This window comes from Dendropsophus ebraccatus, chromosome 10, assembly GCF_027789765.1.
Source record: "Dendropsophus ebraccatus isolate aDenEbr1 chromosome 10, aDenEbr1.pat, whole genome shotgun sequence".
NCBI lineage: Eukaryota > Metazoa > Chordata > Amphibia > Anura > Hylidae > Dendropsophus > Dendropsophus ebraccatus.
This window is the reverse complement of record NC_091463.1, coordinates 79978882-80000175: the sequence shown is the minus strand read 5'-3', so window position 1 is coordinate 80000175 and position 21294 is coordinate 79978882. Positions and strand designations below refer to the sequence as shown.

Sequence of the window (21294 nt, the reverse complement as noted above, 5' to 3'; positions counted from 1 at the left end):
TGGATAGGGACCTGCATGAGCACCTTGACGGGTCTAAAACTTCTCAACCCAAGCTGCAATGCCCTGTGTGTATTGACACCAGACAGTGTTAAAGAAGTTTTCCGTTTAGGCAAAATACATGTTAAATCGTCCCCCCTTTCTGGAGAGTAACAATTTGTTTCTTACTTGTTATTATCTATTCAGTCTTCTTCCCCCAGTTCTGAGCTGCTGCTTTCTGCTGAAAACACATAAAACTGTGCGTGAGCCTTTCTCTCCATCTCCACTCTAAACCCCCTTCTTCCTATGTCCATGGCTGGCTGTTTCTGCACTCTCTAAGGCTATGTTCACACTACGTAAAAGTACGGCCGTTCTTGCCATCGGTAACAACGGCCGTACTTAGTGAGGAGGGAAATATAGCCTATTATTCTATGGGATCCCGGCCGGAGCGTATACACATCGTATACGCACTGGTCGGGATCCCATTCGAGCGGCGAAGAACTGACATGTCATTCAGTGAACATTCAGTGAATTGCGGCCGTAGGAAACCCTGTCAGTTCACACAATGAAGCGAGCGGCTCCGAACTGGGGGGGGGGGGGGGGGGGGAGACTGAATCGATAATAACAAGTATGCAATGAATTGTTAGTCTACAGGAGGCGGGAGGACATAACATGTATTTACCCCTTTCACTACTTTAGCAATTTGTGTCAATCAGTGGCATCAGACTGGATGGGCTATTAACTATTTCAGACTGGACAGGCTACCTTTACTCTCCTTATGCGTCAACGAACCTTGGGCACTTCTGACCCTCTCACTAGTTGCTCATTTTTGGACTACTTCTGGTAGGTACTAACCACTACATATTGAGAACCCCCCCCCAAATCTCCTATTTTAGGGATGCTCTGACCCAGTTGTCTAGACTAGTCAGCCTTGTCAAAGTCACTTACATTCTTATACTTGCCCATTTTTCCTTGTTCAAATTCATCAACTTTCGGCCTGACTGGTCGCTTTCTGCCTAATATCTCCCACTCTGTGATTGACATCATTGTCACAAGGCAGTCAACATTATTTACTTTACCTGTTATTGGTATTAGTATAATGGTTGATCGGTGCATGTACTGTATAAGGCTAAAAACAGAAAGGTAATAAATCATCTTCCATGTCCCGAGGATATGTATAACCGGCACAGCAATCCCATCCGTGGAAACACAGCTAAAGTTACTTGAACTGCTCCGAACAGAACGCCTCGGTTGTCATTTCTTTAATTTTATGCTTTATAGACCCTTTTATTCCTCTTCATATGAGAACCCAAAAAAAAATTTGGAAGAAAAGATGAAAAAAAAAAAACCTATATATTACTGAAATTTTCAAAAAGAAGTTTGTTTCCAACCAAAAATGACTAATGTGTGATAACCGATGCTGTCGAGAACCATTTCTCATTCCATGGAAAGTAATTACGAAACCTACAATAACTTTCTTTTAATTCTTACTGGAGAAACAATCTTTAGACTGCAAACACAGTGGAACTTTCTCGGCCCGTTACATGCGCTAGAATTTTTTTCTCCTTTTTTTTTTTTTTTTGCCTCGGGCTTTCCTTCACCAACATAAAATCACACAACACAACTATATATACTGTAGTTAAAAAAATGAATGTGGGGATGCCTTACCAACTGATTTGGACCTTGGCTCTACCACTACTTGGCAGCCAAGCCTACATCCAGTTGATAACCCTTTATTGACCTAAATTCCTTAAAGGGGTACCCTGGAGAAAAATGTTTTTTTTTTTTTTTTTTTATAAACTATTCTCAGTGAGTTATTTATATTTGTATTGTACTTCTATTAAAAAACCCTCAAGTCTTCCAGTACTTATCAGCTGCTGTATGTCCTGCAGGAAGTGGTGTATTCTTTCCAGTCTGCCACAGAGCAGAAGAGGTTTTCTATGAGGATTGTTACCGTTCTGGATAGTTTCTGTCACAGACAGAGGTGGCAGCAGAGAGCACTGTGTCAGACTAGAAAGAATACACCACTTTCTGCAGGACATACAACAGCTGATATGAACTGGATTTTTTTTTACAGTAATTTACAAATCTGTCTTTTTTTTATTTTTAGAACAGTGTTCATTTAAAACATTTTCTCAGAGTACCTTTAAACTCATCCAACTAAGTTCCAATTTAGTCCCAGAAGTAAACAGCTCTGCACCTTTTTACTGAAAGAGCTTATTTCCGCCCTTCACAACTAGGGGCCAGATATATCCTGTCATGAATGTCCCAAGTTGAGTACCATGCAAGCTTGGCCATACCATAACAGCTGGGCTCTTACTTTAACAGCTAGGATCAGAGAAACCACTGATCTGGCTGTTTAATGGCAATCGTTGAGCCCAATTGGGCTGATATGGTTCCCTGGAGCGCTGTATAAAGCTCTTGAGCAGCTGCGGTATGTACCGGCTGCGGCTGCAGCATAAGCTGTATACCAGAGAAAAAGACGTTTTATTACCGGGGAGCCCGGCAGGCAAAGGCGGCCAGGTAGTCATCTGGGCTTCTCCCCGCCCGTATCTAGTCACCTATCAGCGCTCAGAGGGATGATTGACAGAGAGAGAGGCCAGTAGCAGGTCTCTCTCCCTCTCAATCATGCCCTCCAAGTGCGCTGACAGGCAGAGAGCGCTGACTACATATTGGCAGGGAGTCGCCCAGATGACTACCTGGCCGCCTCTGCCTGCCGGGCTCCCCGGTAATAAAACTTCTTTTTCTCCCGTATAACGTATCTGCTGCAGCCGTGGCCGGTACATGCTGCGGACTGCTCAGGAGCTTTATACAGCGCTCCAGGGAACAATATCAGTCCAATTGGGCTGATTGGTTCATTTTAACTTCTTAGATGCCACAGTCAATGGCAACCAGGACATCTAGGTGGTGACAGAGGGAGGAGGTTTTCTCTGTCATCCCATTGGCATCCATGTGATGTGATTGGTTACCATTACCGAAAGGGTGGAATAAAGAACCCCTAGGACTGCCATGTATGTACCCCTATAAGACTTTACAGATGTCAGTGTAACATAAATAGCACAGTCTATTATATAAGCAGCTCCATTTATTCAGGGGACATATGTTCTCCATTCTCAGGATAGGTGGGGGTTTTGAGTTGACAGATCCCCTACGATCAGCTAGTTCTACCCCACCCTACTGGGGATAACATGTAATATGGGCTTCGCTTTGGCTGTCCAGGCATGATGGGAAATGTAGTTTTGCAACAGCCGTAGGGCTGACGTTTCTCCATCCCTGTTCTAGATTGTCTACTTATAACACCATGTCTGCTACGGACGACCAACCGTGATTAACCTGTAAGACACCGGGAGCCCAGACAATCCTCCCCTCTCCGGCATTAGCGCTGCTCCGCTTACTGATGGAAATTATAGGCTGCTGTATTTAATTGAAATATATTATGCCGGTCACAAGTAATTATATTGAACTTTGAGTATCATTAATACACTTATGCAGACAGGACCGAAGGACTGACCTCTGAATCGTGTCTCCGGATCCGGAACTTTCTGAACCTAGTAAGGATTACACCTTGCGTTATATAGATTGCATTGCCAAAATAATGTCATTTTAAATGTGTTCGGAGTGAAACAATGACCTCAATTTGTGACACGGAAGACAATATGACAGAATCTATTTAATCACTCAGATAAAATGCCCTGACGCTAGATACCGTGGAACGGGACCGCACTGCGCTACCAAATGAGAAGTCTATTTTACTCATCCAGTCTGCACAGCTACTGTTTTTATATGGTTGACCTCTCTCCCCTTTTCTTAACTTCACTTTCATCTCAATCAATGTTGAAGACCCTCTTCTTTCTTGTTTCCTCTCACGCTTCCCTTTCTTTCCCGTCCTGTCACCTACATGGCTAGCCACGTCTCCGGCATCCATCATGCCTAGGAATATATTACGACAGGACGCTTGAGACCTGGGTCAGGATGCTGGAGAAGACGGAACGGAAGGCTGCCTAGGGCACCATTGGGAAGAACGTCACACATTTACATAATAAGATATCAACCACCTGCCTTTCCATTGCTTTCTGCAGCTATTAACACATAGGGATAGATTTCTGAAGACTGGAGTTCCATATAAAAGATTACTGAAGGGAACGGTGCAAGTCTCAGAATTTAAAATTTTACCCTAGAATTCTGTTTTATTTCATTTGAAGGGTTTTTTTCTATCAAAATTTATTGATGATCTATCCTCAAGATGGGTCATCAATTTCAGATCAGTGGGGTGATAACACCTGAAATCCCCATAGATGACTTTTACAGACCTGTCACACTGCCATACACAATGAAATCGTATGGTTATATACACTGTATAGTGGCCAGGCTGGGTTACTGCAGCACAGCTCCCACTCAAGTGAATGAAGATTGAACTGCAGTAACCCAGCTTGGCCACTACACAGTGTATGGAGCTGTCTGCTTCCTGATCTGTTTCACTGTGCATACATAGGCCACAGCTCTGACAAACAGCTGATCAAGGGAGGTGTTGGGTATTGGCACACCACCCATCTGATCCGGAGGATAGGTCATCGATTAATTTTGCCTGGAAACCCCCTTTAACCTCAGACTTTTTAGGTAAAAAAAAAATGTGGTAATATTCTTGAATGTGGCCCTAGATCTCTCGTGCCAAAGTAATATATATATATATATATATATATATATATATATGTATATATATATATATATATATATATATATATATATATATGAAGCTAGTGTGTAGAGATGAGTAAATCAATTCAGCATTAATTGTCTATGGTCTAAATTTCACAAAAAAATATAAAATAAATTAAAATTTCTACCTTTTTTGTGATTCATTTTGGATTTGTTTCATCCATGTAGAAGCCCAGAGATAAGAAGCGGCTTCCTATTATATACTGTAATTAGCTGATCCAGGAACTCTCCACCCAGCTTAATGTACGGTGCAAGGACACCAGTAAAAGTGTTTACTTGACAGACTCTTCATGGTACAGACTTAACAGACTCTTCATGTGTTCACAAAGTGTGTTTTTCGTCTGAGAGGTAGTTTAGCCAGCGAGTTCCCTTTGAGAGTTTTCTGTGGGGATACTGCTTTAACAGTTAGACTGTAGTAGACAATACTTGAGTTTTACCTAGAGTTACCTGTCCAAATACGCATAGCACTCTATTAGGAGGATTTTACCAACCTTGACTAAAGTGATAAACTTTAGACGTAGAAGATAATATATACTCACAACCAGGGGCGGATTAACTTTACCATAGGCCCCGGGCTGTTCACCAAGCCTGGGCCCCCCCACCCCACTGTAACTATGGCAGCACTAGCCTGGCGTTCATAGTACAGGATAGATAATGTCATGATGTCCTGATTTGTGCAAAATTGCCATAAAAAAAACAGTGATTTTTTTGCAAATCATGGCAGAAGTGTAGCCAGGAGACAGTACACCATTAAAAGTATAAGTCTTTTTGGGTGGTCATGGGCCCCCCAGGAGCTCAGGCCCCGGGCTGCCGCCCAAAACGCCCCTATTATAATCCATTACTGCTCACAACTATTAGTGATTAGCTATCCGTTTATGGTGATCTAGAACACAGAGTGGCAAGTCAAGAAGTATGGTTTGTACTTGGCTGAGTCAGCTCCTTAACATTAGCTGAGAGAACAAAGCTGGAAATAGTGGGGCTTGTCGGCTAGTAGCACTTCTCCAACCACTTGAAAAATTTCTTCATTCACACTTGTACGATTTGAAAATACTTGAGTGCAATAATCCCCCACAATGTGAACAGGTGTGATTCCCTAGTGTTCTAGTAGGCCATAGCTTGGTTTCCAGTAACATGAAGACAAATAGGGTTTCAGTCAGGATCTGAATCCAAAATAAATCTGACAGTCAAGCCCTAAACAACTCTAAATTTCTAATACTGGGCGATGAGGTTAAAGTGCTGTGAGGTCTGAATTTTCAGGAATTAGTATGTACATATACATGTGCAGTATCTACATGTACAACACACACATGACGGCCATTTCGCCCACATGCGTGCTTCATCAGACCTGATGAAGCGCGAATGCGCGTGAAATGGCCGTCATGTGTGTGTTGTACATGTAGGATTCTGGTGTCTGCCGATCTGTGATATGTATCAACGAAAGGTTTTATCCATGTTGAAATAAAGAAGTACAGCAACGATCCGGTGAGTGCCCTCAGCTTTCTTCATACCTACTGCACATGTATTACTTCTAGTTCGAGAGGTGCACCCGGTGCGATTTGATTGCAAGGCTGTACTGGATCCAAGGTCCAATCAAGGAATATATTGAAGTAGTGCCAGTGTATGTACATACAGTATACAGTTATAGGAAAAGACTGTGTGCAATTGACGTTATGGTACATGGAGCTATGTTTTGTATAGTAAATAAAAGCTACAAAACAAACCATTCCCAACACCAGAGCATTGCTAATCCGCGTCGGGCACAAATACAGATCCAAATTAGCGTCTGCTTGTTAATGTGTGTCAGCGCAGCGAGTATTACAGAGCTGTTTGTCTTATCTGCTGAGACGCACTTTTCACCATGATGCCAGCTCCTGCAGACAGATGCTTCCAATTCTTCAGGGAACGGCTGCTATATTTGTTTCTAGGTTTCCTTTTTACTAAAAAGACGAAATTCAGAAATGATACGCTGCAGTACTCTGCCCTATATTCCGCAGAAGAAGCCGGGCCCCATTTACAGTCCACAATGACAGCAGCCTCACAGGCAGCGCTCTTATCTCGGGAAACAAAATCTGTTTTCTTGGGGTCTAGAGATTGACGGTGACCTGAATTAAATGTTGACGTCTGAAAGCGAAGGCGCAGCAAAGACTTCTAAGTCTTCCCAGTTTTCGCTTGTCTCATTATATTGCAGCTTAGAGCATGTCTGCATTGGACAATGCAAATAATGATCCTGTAAATGCTTTGTCTCTGGTCAATTCTAAGCCTCATAACATCATCGATGGCTGATTAATTTCCGTCCTCCTATAGAATCCCTACAGTCCCTTCATCCTAACTCTTACCGTTTCTTTCCATCCCAATGGCCCCCTTAGTCTATAACACCCACCCATGTTCATCACTTACCATATATTGCTTCTTTTCATCACATTCTTGTTCATTTCACGGGTTCATCTCCATGACCCCGATTTCCCCATAAACATACATATTCAACAGATGTGGAATAAGCAGCCATCTCTCATAGGAACAAAGGATCAGTAGGCTGAAATCCAACATGTTCAATGCTCCTCTTCACTTATATCCGTCATCAGGTAGATCTAGGGCTGCTTCTATACAGATAAGATCGATGGCTGTCTTAAAGGTATTCCCATGTCAGCTTATCAACCATTTTCCATTAGACTGCTGGTGGTCTGAACTGCCGGGACCCCCAGCTGTAGAATGAGGGCTCATCGCACCTCTATGGGGGCTTTAGAGTTCAGCACTCCTATAGATAGGGAATAATAAGCTGAGATTGGAGAAATACCCCTTTAAGGACACTTTTGTTCAGCATTATTTTAGTCAACATTTATTATCATTATTTCCAAACCAAAAACAGAAGTGGGTGAGTGGGTGCACAACGTCGAAGAGGTACAAATCTTTTTATGGCAGTTTTTAATGTCGGTTTGGGTTCCACTCTCATTTTTGGTTTACCAATTCTAATGCAAAATACAGAAGTGTCCACTCAGGATAGGCACTTGTTCTCTGACCTGTGTAAAAGAATGCGAAAACTGCGCAAGACAGGAGCCACTAAGATTCTCGAGTGTTTTTATAATATACTGGGATATTATGGAGGAAACAGAATATGGTTTTACATGACAATCACTTAGCTAATGAAAAGCTAAGGATGGACACATCTGTATTTATCAAAATAATACCGCATGAAAGAGATGTCATATCATTCTATTGTCCATAAAAAAAATCCAAAAGGGGCATGGCATACAAAAAGTTATCAGAGAAAGGGAGGTATTGTGGAAGTGAAAGGGGTTGTCTGGGATAAATTGATAATTAACAATCCTAAAAGGGGCTGCAGGGTACATGTAAATAATGTATACACACCTGTCCCTCTCCCTCACCGCTGCCAGATCCAGGGCTGCCCGATCGCCGCTCCTGTCAGTGTTTTGCCAGCCTATTGCACAGATACTCTAGGCCATGGCAGCTTGACACAGGGCTGCAAGTTTAAAAGTTGTTTTTTAGGACAATAACTTCATCACCTGCCCAACGGACTCCAGGACAGATCTTGGATTAAAAGCAGCTATCTGAAGGTACAAGCGGTTTGGGGGGGAGCAGATTGTGGGTACAGAGTCATTTTAATAACCTCCGATGTTCTGATTCTAACTGTTGTTACTGTCATCTTACCCCACTCCCCTAAGTTCCAGATATATTTAATTGACTATCTGTACATTTTACTGAGTAGTTAAATGGGCGCGAACTTTGTTACGAAATGGAGTGTGAACATGAAGCTCAGGGGGGAGTATGAGGTGTGACTCATGTTAAGAGAGATGTTTTTATAAAGATCCTAACCAAATACCCCTGAGCATAGCATTCACACCCTATTTTGTCAAAAGTTGCAAAGGTCACGCCATATGACTATTCAGGGAAGAGTACCAATAGTCAACCAAAGGGTAAAACTCCTATATCTCGGCAACCAGAGGGGGCCAAGCAAGAATGTACACACTCCTGGAATCTGGGTGCAGTTCACAGGTACTCTTTAAAACTTATCTGTTTTACAACTTTTTAGCATACTTTGTATACTTATTGATCACTATATTAAGAGATGGTGCACTAAACCAGGGTGTAAACAGTTTATTAAATTTGGATATGACCCTACTTCTAGAAGAACTTGCTCTTCAGTGCCATCTACTGGAGCTAGCTTCTCTTACATTTAATGTTTGATCCTTAAAGGGGTTTTCCAATTAAAACTTATTAGTCCCCTATCTGCAGAATCTACAAATCGCCCCCCTCCTCCTTTGTTTTGAATAGAGCCACGGGTTGGCTTGGGATTTGCGTCTGTATTCATTGTCTATAGAGCTGTCGAAGACAGTCCTGGTTGTATTAGAAACAAAGGAGCCGGGGGCCGATCTGGAGAAGGCCGGGGGGCACGGAGGTCTGACCCCCTGCGATCTCTTACATGTCCCCTGTCCTATGGATAGGTGACAAGTAAGTTGTAACAGGAGAATCTTTTTAAAAGGGTTATCCAGCGCTACGAAAACATGGCCACTTTCTTCCAGAGACGGCTCCATTCTTTGGTGCTTGGGCAGTTTTTAATGCTTAGTTCCATTGAAGTGAATAGAGCTTAATTGCAAACCGCACCTGAACTGCAGACAAGAATTGTGTTGTCTCTGAAAGAAAGTGGCCATGTTTTCGTAGCACTGGATAACCCCTTTAAAGAGTCTTTAAACAAGGGTTAAACAATGATTGTGAGGGAAGCCCCCTCCAGTAGGTGGCACTGTAGAGCAAGTTCTTTTACTTTTGGAAATAAGCTGCTCTGCATACTCTTTTCCCATGGAACATTGCACGGTTAGTAAGACTCCATACACCGGTTTGGTATTTCCCCTAGCCCCTGATATTTTCCCGTCATAAAATAACATTGACTTACATTAGTTGCCTAATAAATTCCAATAGTCTTGTTTTTTTGTTTTTTTATTACTTTCTATTTTTGTTCGGCTCTGGAACAAACCCCCCCATGGATAACCCAAAATCTCTTTGGGCGACCACCTGTAATCTTTAATAATGTAGACTCTGTGTTTACTAACACCAGGTAATATCTGCTCCATGTTTGTTCTTTGATGGACACTAAACTCAATATATTTATAATATCAGCCAAGCTCCGGGGCCTAGAACAAAGAAGCGGCTTAATGAAAAACAACATAGCGGAAAGATAAAGGTAGCTCTATTACACAATGTGCACAGGATCAGGCCACCGCCAGGACGTTTAGCATCGAATAGGTTATGCAATGGCGTATTCTCATTCTATTCCGCAGAGATGGATTGTGGGTAATGGCATACAGATGGACATGCATCTCATAATTGAATGCTTACTCTGTAGACTCAGGCAACTTGGGTAGAAATCAGCAAGGGGAGGCAGAAATGAGAGATTCTGAGCCAGGGAGCGGATGAATTGGATCTGTCACATATAATAGGGTGTCGGATGGCGGGCGAGGGAGCTGAGAATGTTTATTTAACCAGTGGATGTGAAGCGGTGTAGCTTCTCCCGGATGAAAGCCTTGTTTATTTCTTCAAGCTAAAGAGTCAGGCTCAGATAAATAGTCAGGTATCAGGCCGAGCATTTAACCTTGTCGATGAGAGGAGGCCCCGGCTGCTCCTCCTCGGATAACAGTGTTTTCTCAGTAATACACACGCTGCATCCCAACAGGCTAATGCACAGGATTTACACCCACATCTCGAAATGGGGAAGTTTATAATATCATTCATTCCAGAACAAGAAAAAAACAAAAAGGTTGAAAAAACATTCTTATTCTCAGTACATTTCTGTATTGACTCAGGCCATTTTAATATTCCTCCTTTTCCCTCCTTCGCCTATGCAGCAATAGTAGCCTATGAAGGGAGTCCCATTCATTGTGTTGTCTGAGCTATAGGTAGGAATGTTATTAAGTGGGAAGAGCTGAGCCGATCTATATCTATATTTTTATAGGAAAAGATTTAGTAGAACTTGTGATTTATTCATTTAAAGGGGATATCAAGGATTAGATAGCTGGTTTCTTCCAACACCACTCTCGTCTGCAGTTTGTATGTGGTATTGCAGCTCAGCTCTATGGAATTAAAGGAGTCAAATTGTAGTACCACAAACTATCCAAAAGTATGGCACTTTTTTAAATTTTTTTTTTTTTAAGAAAAAAGTTTTTCTTATCCTAGATAACCCTTTAAACACCTGCTCATTTGAGTTAGGCCCCGTTCCCACTGAGGAAAGGTAGCGGAATTCCGCGACTGAATTGTCTGCCGCGGAATGCAGTTAGCCTCCCGCTCATAATGGGAGTCTATGGGAGGCGCGCGCTCCTGCTCTGTACGCGCTGAAGAATGAACATGTTCATTCTTCAGCGCGGACAGGGCAGGAGCGCGCGCCTCCCATAGACTCCCATTATGAGCGGGAGGCTAACGGCATTCCGCGGCAGACAATTCCGTCGCGGAATTCCGCTACCTTTCCTCAGTGGGAACGGGGCCTTACATGGACAGATTACCAGTGAGGCTACGTTCACACAGAGCAAAAGGGGCGGATTACGCGAGGAAATATTTCCACCTGAAATCAACTGACGCTGAATTCCGAGCAGAATATAAGCAGAATGCAAGCAGAATCCCTAGCTAGGAAAGTGTTCAGCTCGTAATCAGCTCTTGACAAATTCAGCGCGGAATACTCGAGGAATCCGCGCTGAATCCGCATGCATTCAGCGCTGAAATTCAGCGAGTATTTGGCGAGTAAACTAGACTATACCAGAATATATACTAGAATCCTCCTCCCCCCCTTTTTTCCCCATTTCCGCGCTGATTCAGCGCGTAATTTCCGCTTTTATTCCGCGCTGAATACGCGCGTATTCCGCGCTGAAACAGAAAATTAGAGCCCCATTGGTTTGTATAGGCTTCCGCTAGCAGAAGAATGAACATGTTCATTCTTCTGGCGGAAAGCAGATTAGTTCAGTGCGGAAACTCCACTGTGTGAACTGCAGAGCAGAATTTCCATTCAACACAATGAAAATTAGCTCTGCACCTATTTTAACGGCTGAAATTTCAGCGCAGAAATTCAGCTGCTTTTGCTCTGTGTGAACGAGCCCCTATACTAATATATATAATATTTAATATTTCCATTTACATACAGCACAAGCAGCTGTCTACTCTATAATATTATATATATATATATATATATATATATATATACATACATACATACAGTATAGAGTAGACAGCTGCTTGTGCTGTATGTAATTGGAGACCATGGAGTCATTGGAGCATTACACATCACTGAAGGAGTCCTCTCTCTGCATTAGAGATGAGCAAACCTGGAGCATGCTCGAGTCCATCCGAACCCGAACTTTCGGCATTTGATTAGCGGTGGCTGCTGAAGTTTGATAAAGCCCTAAGGCTATGTGGAAAACATGGATATAGTCATTGGCTGTATCCATGTTTTCCAGACAACCTTAGAGCTTTATCCAACTTCAGCAGCCACCACTAATCAAATGCCGATCGTCCCGAACCCGGTTCACTCATCTCTACTCTGCATTCATCTCCCTCTGCTGCTCCCTCTGTCCCCCTCTACCTAATGATTGACAGCTCTATAGGTTTGATTTTAGACAAGCTTGTGTTAATGTCAGAACAGGCATGCTTACAGCAGTGGCGGGGATGAATGCAGAGACATGGCTCCTTGACTCTGTGTAACACCCATTGACTCCTGGTACTTCTTTTACAGCTCAGGCAGCAAACTAAACTTAAAGGGGTTGTTCGGTGAGCAGAAGACGACTAAAACTTTTCTCTCCCCTTCTCTTCAGAGATGTGTTAAGAGGGTGGTGCTAAGTCACAGTCTTGCATGTGGGCGAAACACATCTGTATGCAATGTCCAGTAGCTGCACATTGTCTCTGCAACAGTGTCGGATTGGGGTATCTGTGGCCCACCAGAGGAAATGATTCTAGGGGCCCACCAATGAAGAACCAGTGAGAAACGACATGTCAGTCAGTGTTTGTGCAGGTTCTAAAGCCTAAGCCAGAAGACTTCCTTCCGAGACATATGAGTGCTGGCAAGCAAAAGGCTTCAGCCATCTTCCGCTCGCCGGACAACCCCTTTAATTCTCAGACACAGGTATCACATGTATAAAACGAGTATTCAATGACCTACATCACACTGCCGCAGCTTCACCTTAAAACAGGTTCCCTTTAAGAAAATTGAAATTTGTTGCTGAGCTTCTATTTAATCCGCATCTTACATCAGCCACTTCAGTTCACTTTTTCGTTCTTATTATAGCACAGCTATTAACAGTAAGAATATTCCAGAGTTTAAGAAACTTGGAAAAGCAGGTTATCTCTGCCTTTACTGTACACTAGTGATGAGCGAATAGTGAGATATTCGAATATTCGATATTCGTACGAATATCCCGCGAATATTCGAATATTCGATCGAATATTTGATCCCATTAAAGTCTATGGGAACAAGTATTCGATTATTGAAAAACATCCATTTCACCATTTGAAGCTGGGGGATTTGAACGCATATCGAATATTTGTGGGATATTCGTACGAATATCGAATATTCCAATATCTCACTATTCGATCGAATATCTATTCGATCGAACAGTATTCGCTGATCACTACTGTACACCTATGCGCAGCAGTATTTTTGGATGATTTTTCAATGAAATATAATCTTCCTGGTACAATAGCTGTGGCTGGTGACAGTGACAAATGAGACGTGTAAGAATACACAGTGCAGCCACTCAGTTACCCAGCACAGTTATGTTATTTTCAACACAAGTCTATTGAGGAGCTCAAATTACATTTCACCCAACAAGGGGAACATAAAAAGCGTTCAAAGGCTGTGGTTACCAAGAGGAGCTCAGAACGCTATACAAATCTCTCCAGATCCACTGGGACACATGCTACAATGATGGACGCTCTGCAGGAGTTTTCACTATATGTATCTCCATCCCTTCCAGCCATGAGATATAAAGGTTGTTGAAAGTTTAAAGGGGTATATCCCAAGATATGTAACGAATATAGTGTTATCATAAACTGTACTGGCTTTGGCGTGTTATTGCTTTATTCACTCAGACAGGAAGTTGCGTAGTCCTTTCATTTTCAATATGGTATTGTCTCCAGCTCCCCAGCTTCTTCCTTTCTATCAAGACAACTCGTCATCCTATGCAGTCTCAGGAAGCACGGCTGGATACTGTATCTGAGCTATACATAAATAAGTTTTATTTAACCCAGACAGGAAGTGGAAATGAACTACACAATTTGGTATTGCCTCCAGTTTTCTTCCTCTCTTCAACGTATCAACATATCAATCTCTGCTGTTTAAAGTGAATGCACCATCAGTGTAGCATATCAGTTGAACGGTGCCAGCATGGGGAAGCCAGTGCGGTGGTACTGTTTTTGAACTGCGGCCTGGTTCCGTACGGTCTATTACCGGGGACCGGCCGAGGCTGTATCTCATGGTACATTCGCTTTAAGGAGGCATGGCTGGATCTTGTCTCTTGGATCTAGCAATCTGTTCTTCTCAGAAATACAGAAGATAACCCCAAACTCTTTATATATAAAGGGGATGGGGTTCTAGTGTTATTGTTCTCTCTAATATCCATCACTTTGGGGGAATTTATCAAGCTGTCTTACTGTAGGACTGTCCTGTGTTGCCCATAGCAACCAATCATAGCTTAGCTTCCATTTTACAAGATCTCATGTATAGTTGAAAGCTGAGCTGTGATTGGGCAATATGGGTAAGAGATGACAATACTTCTGTAAGGACCAGTTCACGCAGAGTTAAATTGTCAAAATTCAACAGCGGAGCTTTCCACCGCGGAATCCCGGCTGCCCTCTGTTTTAATGGGACGGCTCGCGCACCCCCCCTTCCGCAGCTCTCCGCTCAGACAATTGACATGTCAATTCTTTGAGCAGAGAGCAGCAGAAGCAGAGGCATGCGAGATGTCCCAATGAAACAGACAGCAGCTGGGATTCCACCTGTGTGAACTTGCCCTAAGGCTGCTTAATTAATCTTTCCCATAGGTCTTTGAATTCTTGTGCAAGATCTTTGTTCGCTAATAAATTTACACCCAGAAGTCAAATACCCATACAGACTAAATGTCCCTATACACTTTATACTTTTGTCAGCCGTACCTGCCACTGTATGGGGGTCTCCTGACACTCCACCAACAGATGATGTTGATGGAGATAGGAGTCAGGTGTGATATAAAAAAAAAATCACTGCCCAACCCCTTTGTTCTCAGCCAGATAAATCGCCACCAGAGCTGGCACAGGTTACTTATGTTCAGTGGTTGTATTAAAGGTTGAATGATGATCTGGCACAAGATACACTTGGTGCATACACACACCTTGAGCTGGCCTCTATTTAAAGGGGTTTATCCAAAGAATTAAAAGATATCCCCTATCCACTGGGATATCTAGCTGATCAGTAGGGGTCTGACTAATGGGACCTCCATGTATCACAACGACAGAGATCCTGTGTTCTCTGAGTGAATATGGTGGCACACAACTCCATATTATTCAGTGAACGCTATAAATAGCTGTATATCTATATAGAGTTAATAGATAAGTGGTCAACCATGTGCACTGCTGCTCCATTTACTTGGTCAACAGTCGGACCCCCATATATCAGCTAGTTATCTTCTATGCTAGGGGATAACTTTTCATCTAGGGATAACCCCTTTAATGTTCAGAATTAGTAGCACGTATTTGGCTAGAACATCACTTTAAGCCATAAAAGACATCCCGCCAGGCGCAGTCAAGAAAGCGTTAAAGCTTTTACTCTGTAATAAAACTAAGTGAGAAAGGACATTGAAATTGCTTCAATTTTGTGGGAGGGAATTATAATCGCCCAGTGTATTAAAACATGTGCAAATACAATAAAACTACATTACGTCCTTGGAATGCTCGCAGAATAATAAGTGAATAGTGTGTTTTAATTTTTAGCCCAGTAATTTTATGGACCTGATTAATTAAGGACTGTAACATTAATTAAATAGCAAAAGAAACTGTAGTATAATTCTATGATATACAGAACGCTAATCCCGCGGTCAAGAGCAGAGCTTGCTGTAAATATCATCCTAAATGTGTCATTTCATGGTAGTAAATTAACAATGCCATATGTGAATTCATCTCATCGTTTAATGCTATGCTTAACAATAGCGCAGGCGGCGGAGAGGGGGACCGTAACAAATACAGACTACTCTGGGCTCTCCGTTATGGTGCTGGATCTGTGACCCTTAGGGACCTCATATACCAAACTTTTAGCAACCGTAGTCGTCTCATTACCGCCGTTCCGACCGATAATCTGACAGGTCAGCATTTGCTTCCTTCTCTTAATCGTGCCGTAAGGGTATGTGCACACTATGGAATTCGGGCGAATGACTTGCCACGGATTCCGTCACGCATTTCCGCCTATGCCATAGACTCCATTTTATGGTCAGACAGATGGAGTCCCCGGAAGGAGGTTCCCAGAGCCAAATCCGTAGTGTGAACGGGCCCTTATAATCACATGCAGGAATACAGGTGACATCAGTATACAGAAAAGAGCTGACAATTCACAATAGATGATGGTCACAGTTTCCCTCCTCCCCCTCCTCCTACCTGCACAATGATATCTGTACATGCCTTGAATAGTCTCCTACAGAAGTCAATAGGTTCCCTACAGTCTATTGTTTTCTGTGTCAATGTGGCAGCTGTAAAGCATATATCTAAAAGCTGCGCAGAGGCTTCAGCAGTACAAAAAAACAAACAAAAAAAAACAAATTACAATTGGAAAATTGGAAGAAGATTAGGGAAAAGGACAAGTTTCTGCAACCAGTAAACATAAACCACATGTGGTACATTCCCTTGAAGTTCTGCAACATGAGCCATACAGAGGTTACAGCGTTCTATAAGAAATGTATTTTAACCGTAAATATAGCAAAATTGATGTTTTTGCCAGAAAGCGAGATACAGACACTAAAAGGTTCCCGCTCTTGATATATATCCATGTCCAGTGGTCAGGGTATATGGATCAATCCATCTCACATATTCTCCATGTAAGAGCGAGAATATAAGCAGTGTAAAGACCAATATATCATTCAATAAAATAAATTGTACTTCACTATGATTGAAGAGTGGACATCGACAATGAACCAATCACTGCCAGTAATGTAATGGTGAACAGACGAAAATGGCTGCGAGAGGCTGAAAGCGCTGTTTGATCTGAATGAGCGGCGCACAATAAATCCATAAATATACTGCAGTCATTTATTCATTTACAGGTATTTCTGCATAAGAAATCCAAATGAGCTATTTGCATTTGCAAGCCTCGAAACCTTAATAGGTTGAATATATGAGAGACAGGCTAGATTACATCTAACAGGGCTGTGCATGGGCTGGAAAACAGTTCTGGTGATCAGTGGCATACAGAAAACGGGGGCCCCTATAGTAAATGGTCCTTCGATTAATGGGTCTAAGATCCCCCTCCTTCCTCAAGAGGAGAAAGGCTTAGTGATCATTTATCCTTGCTTTCAATTACCTGTAGGTCAAAACCTCGTCTCCAGTGGCGGACATATAGCCCATGCAGTTGGTTCAGCTGCTAAGAGGTGTGGGGAGGGACACAATGGTTCCTAACACTATTAGGGGCACAGAGGGGGCCTAATACTATATTGGGGTACTGAGCGGGCCTAATACTATATTGGGGCTCAGAAAGGCCTAATAGGCCTAATACTATAATTAGACAAATGGAGCATAACACTATATGGGGGCAAAGAAGAAGCCTAACTACTATATTGGGGCACAGAGGAGAGCCAACACTATATAAAGGCACAGAGGAGATGTAATACTATATTAGGGCACAGATGAAGAGTTTGTATAACAGTAAAAAAAACCTTGCTCAGAAAAAGTCCTTTGGGCCAGGACTGGATGGAGAAGACAAAGACAAGTAAACACCTGTTATTTGCTTAGAGAAGATGTCCATTATGGGGGAAATTTATCTAACATGGTGTAAAGTGAAATTGGCTCAGTTGCCCCTAGCAACCAATCAGTTTTCACCTCTCATTTTCCAAAGAGTCTGTGAGAAATGAAAGGTGGAATCTGATTGGTTGCTAGGGGCAACTGAGCCAGTTTCACTTTACACCATGTTTGATAAATCTGCCCCTTTGAGTCCCTGGATATAACTGCACAGTAATTACTAAGAGAGTTGGGGCGTGGTTAGGTTATGGGAGGCCCAGGCATATTCTTTGCCCAGAGACCCTCTGCAGTCTTTTTTCACCTCTGGACATAAGGAATGGGGATGGAACAAATGATGGTCCGCTACCTTTACGGGACCTAAATCAGTCAGATGGTATGTCTTCATGGCGTGTATGCCCTTGCCTTTAATAGTTAGTATAAACATAAATGTGGATAACCCATTTAGGCTGAGCATAGTATTTCTCACTGCTTAGCTCCCAGATATTGGTTAATTTTTGCTACAGTGCCACCATAGGGGAACCACAGTATTACACATTGCTATTTGAAATCAATGCTCTGTCATTGTAACGCATGGATGTTTTTTAGTCCTCCAGAGTGTAATACAAATATAGGTGCCGAGCTCTTGTAGTGTTCTAGGTCTGTGCAGTCTAATACACTTGCATTGAGCTGTATTGATTACACAAGTCAAATGTGACTTATTCTGTCCGTTTTATTTTACTGTACAATCTATCTAGCTGCAGAAGAGCTAGGTTTATAAATTGGGAATGCTTATTGTGTTATTGCCGCGTTATCTCCTTTAAAGTGAATAAAGAACCTACAAGGGATATTCCAGTGACATAGAGCAAGGGCATATTACTAGGAATTCCCATCACTTTATGATTAGCAAGGGACTACCATTGATTCCCAGTAAGAAAGGCTCTGATCTTTTCTAGTTATGCACAGTACAACTCTAGAACACCTGGCTGTGCAGGAAACTGCACCTATTCACTTAAATGGAGCTGTGCTAAGTTCCCCAACACAACAGGTAGGTGTGACGGGACTGCAGTACTATATTGCACCCTTCTAGAGACTCACTATTACCAATCATGAAATGATGTCATATCCTAGTAATATGACATCACTTTATGAAATGGTAATACCACTTTAGGCCATGTTCACATGGTGTAAGAGACCGGCCATTCAGTGACCCTGCTAGGTCACGGAGTGGCCGGTCTCTGAAAAAATCATCCCGGCCGGTACTAGCCAGATGATCATTCACGCCGCAGAGTTCTGATGCGGGCGCATCCGTAGACGCTTGCTATGTCTTCTCCATTAAAGCATCTGAGTTGTCATATGAGTGTGAGAGTTATTCCTATATTTAGAAAGTTTTGAGTGTACTTAAAGGGGTTTTCCAATTAAAACATACTTGTCCCCTATCCATAATTGGAAAACCCCTTTTAAAAGGGAACAGGGGCATAGCTAGGATTAAATGGGCCCCATAGCAAGAAAACTTATGGGGTCCCATGAACCCTGTCACTGACCGGTGGTGGGGTTAGGGCTTGCAGGCAGGAGGGAGGTGCAGGTGGCCTATGCGGGGGTGGGGGTGAAGATGCTCTGACTAACTGTGAGCGGCGGCTCTGCTTCCCGGCTGCGGGAGACTCTCAATAACTGTTTCTGGGAGGCAGTTTACAGGCTGCTTTGTGTCCTGGGTGAGGGTGGGTGCAGGGCGCTCTGACATGCTGGCCGCTCTGATTTCCCCTGCGGGTGGCTCTCAATCACTGTGCCGGGTGGGAAGACAGTGCCGAGGACGGAGGGACTGTAGCATGGTTGTAGCACCATGGAGGCTGCCTGGGCCCCATAGCAGCTGCGTGGTCTGCCTCCATGCTAGCTTCATGGTAGCTACCAGCCGCATCTGCAGGGTTGCTTTACATGGGGGAAAAAGGAGTTTTATTCCAACACGCAAGGTCGCGAGAGAAGCGGCAACTAGTCATCTGGCTGGGGAGCCGTCCGTGACTAGTCACAGCTCTCTGCTTGTCAGCGTGCTCTGTTGGGATGATTGGCAGGCAGAAAGCCTTGCATGCTCCTTTTTCCCTGATGTAAAGCTACCATTGCAGGTGCGCCTCTTGGAGCTGCACAGTAGATCTATACTGGGAACCATATCAGCACAGTTATGCTGATTGGTTCTCTTTAAATTGGTTGGTTTAAAAGGCACAGGGGCATGACAATAAAATCTGAGAGTATCGCAGTCTAGACTGACAGTAGAAAAGAAGCGGGAACATAGGAAGGTGATTATATGGTATACTTACTCTAAATATTAACGGTATAGTATCATTTTAGCCTCCAATTCTGCAGCATCATAGCTAAGAGGGGTAAGCGTGTGCTCACAGACATATATACAATGTATATATTCTTAATACTTAGAATAAGGCTAAACACGAGAATTACTTTTGTAGCGCCACATGACAATACCACACGCGTTTACAGACTCCAATAAATTATTTGTTCGTGCCTTTTCCATAAACTAGAGCAATCTTTTCAATTTTTTCCTCTTATTGCACAAATTGCAAAGCTTTATAAATTATTATATACGCTGTCAACGTTGGGAGTCATAGCCGTTCACTCATGCAGTTTGCCGGATTATTTGTATTGTAAGCGCAATTTGCATACAGATTGTCAGATTTATGAGGTCTATATATTTCTCGTGGATGGAAATTGTTCGGTAAACTCTTTTATGGTCTGAAATATATGCAATTCCTGCAGCTGCACTAGAAAGGATTCTATTCTGTGTCCTGTTCATTACCGATTTGTCCTTCTCCAAGGTCACAGGAGTAAATCTCTTGGCCCTAAATGGTCACTGTTGCTTTAAACAACTTCTTTGTGATTCCTATTTTTTTTTTATCAATTAAATGATTCATTTCCCGCCCCCAATACAGCTCTCAGGTCTTGGCCACTAGGTGTCTCCCTTCCCTGCAATCTTCTCTTCACTGCCTGTCGATAGGGGAAATATGTCTCTAGTAACAGGCACCGCAATGTGGATCGGTCTTAGCACAAGCTGTGTTCTTGATCAAGAAAGAACTACTGTGTATCTGAATCTGTGAGTGTCCAGTGGATTTGCACTGTATATGTAGGGAGTAAATGCTTCATTATCATGCCAGCAGCAGCTCAATGCTTAGTGTAACTCCTTCCTTGCTTTGTTGCTGCTGTTTATGTCCTTTCTGCACATATAACCCCTCTAAAGCCAGTGTATAAGTAACCTCTTATCTCCACACATGCCATCTATAGTAATACTAATTTCATTAGTGTCATTCAGTGTTGACCTGTTTAGTGCTTAGTGTGACCTTTTTCTAGTTGTTCTGCTATTTTTTCCATGTCTACTCACATGACAACCTGTGAATCCCCCTGGATGCCATCTATAGAAGTGTACTTCTGTTTAAAAAAAAACTCGTCTTCCAGTACGTATCAACTGCTGTATGTCCTGCAGGAAGCGCTGCATTCTTTCTACTCTTACGCAGTTCTCTCTTCTGCCACCTCTGTCTATGTCAGGAACTGTCCAGATCATGAAATGTTTGCTATGGGAATTTGCTAATTTTGTTAATTTTTTTTGTTTAAAATTGTTAACCTTTTGGAACCAAATGATTTGAATTTTTACCCCTGTGGATT

The 21294-nt window shown here is 42.7% G+C and overlaps 1 protein-coding gene across 1 annotated transcript in view; it reads right to left on the bottom strand.

Annotated features, from left to right (window-relative positions):
* The window catches only part of LOC138766159 (leucine-rich repeat and fibronectin type III domain-containing protein 1-like protein), a 328536-nt gene that overhangs the window by 264607 nt on the left and 42635 nt on the right, over window positions 1-21294 (bottom strand). The window lies entirely within an intron of this gene.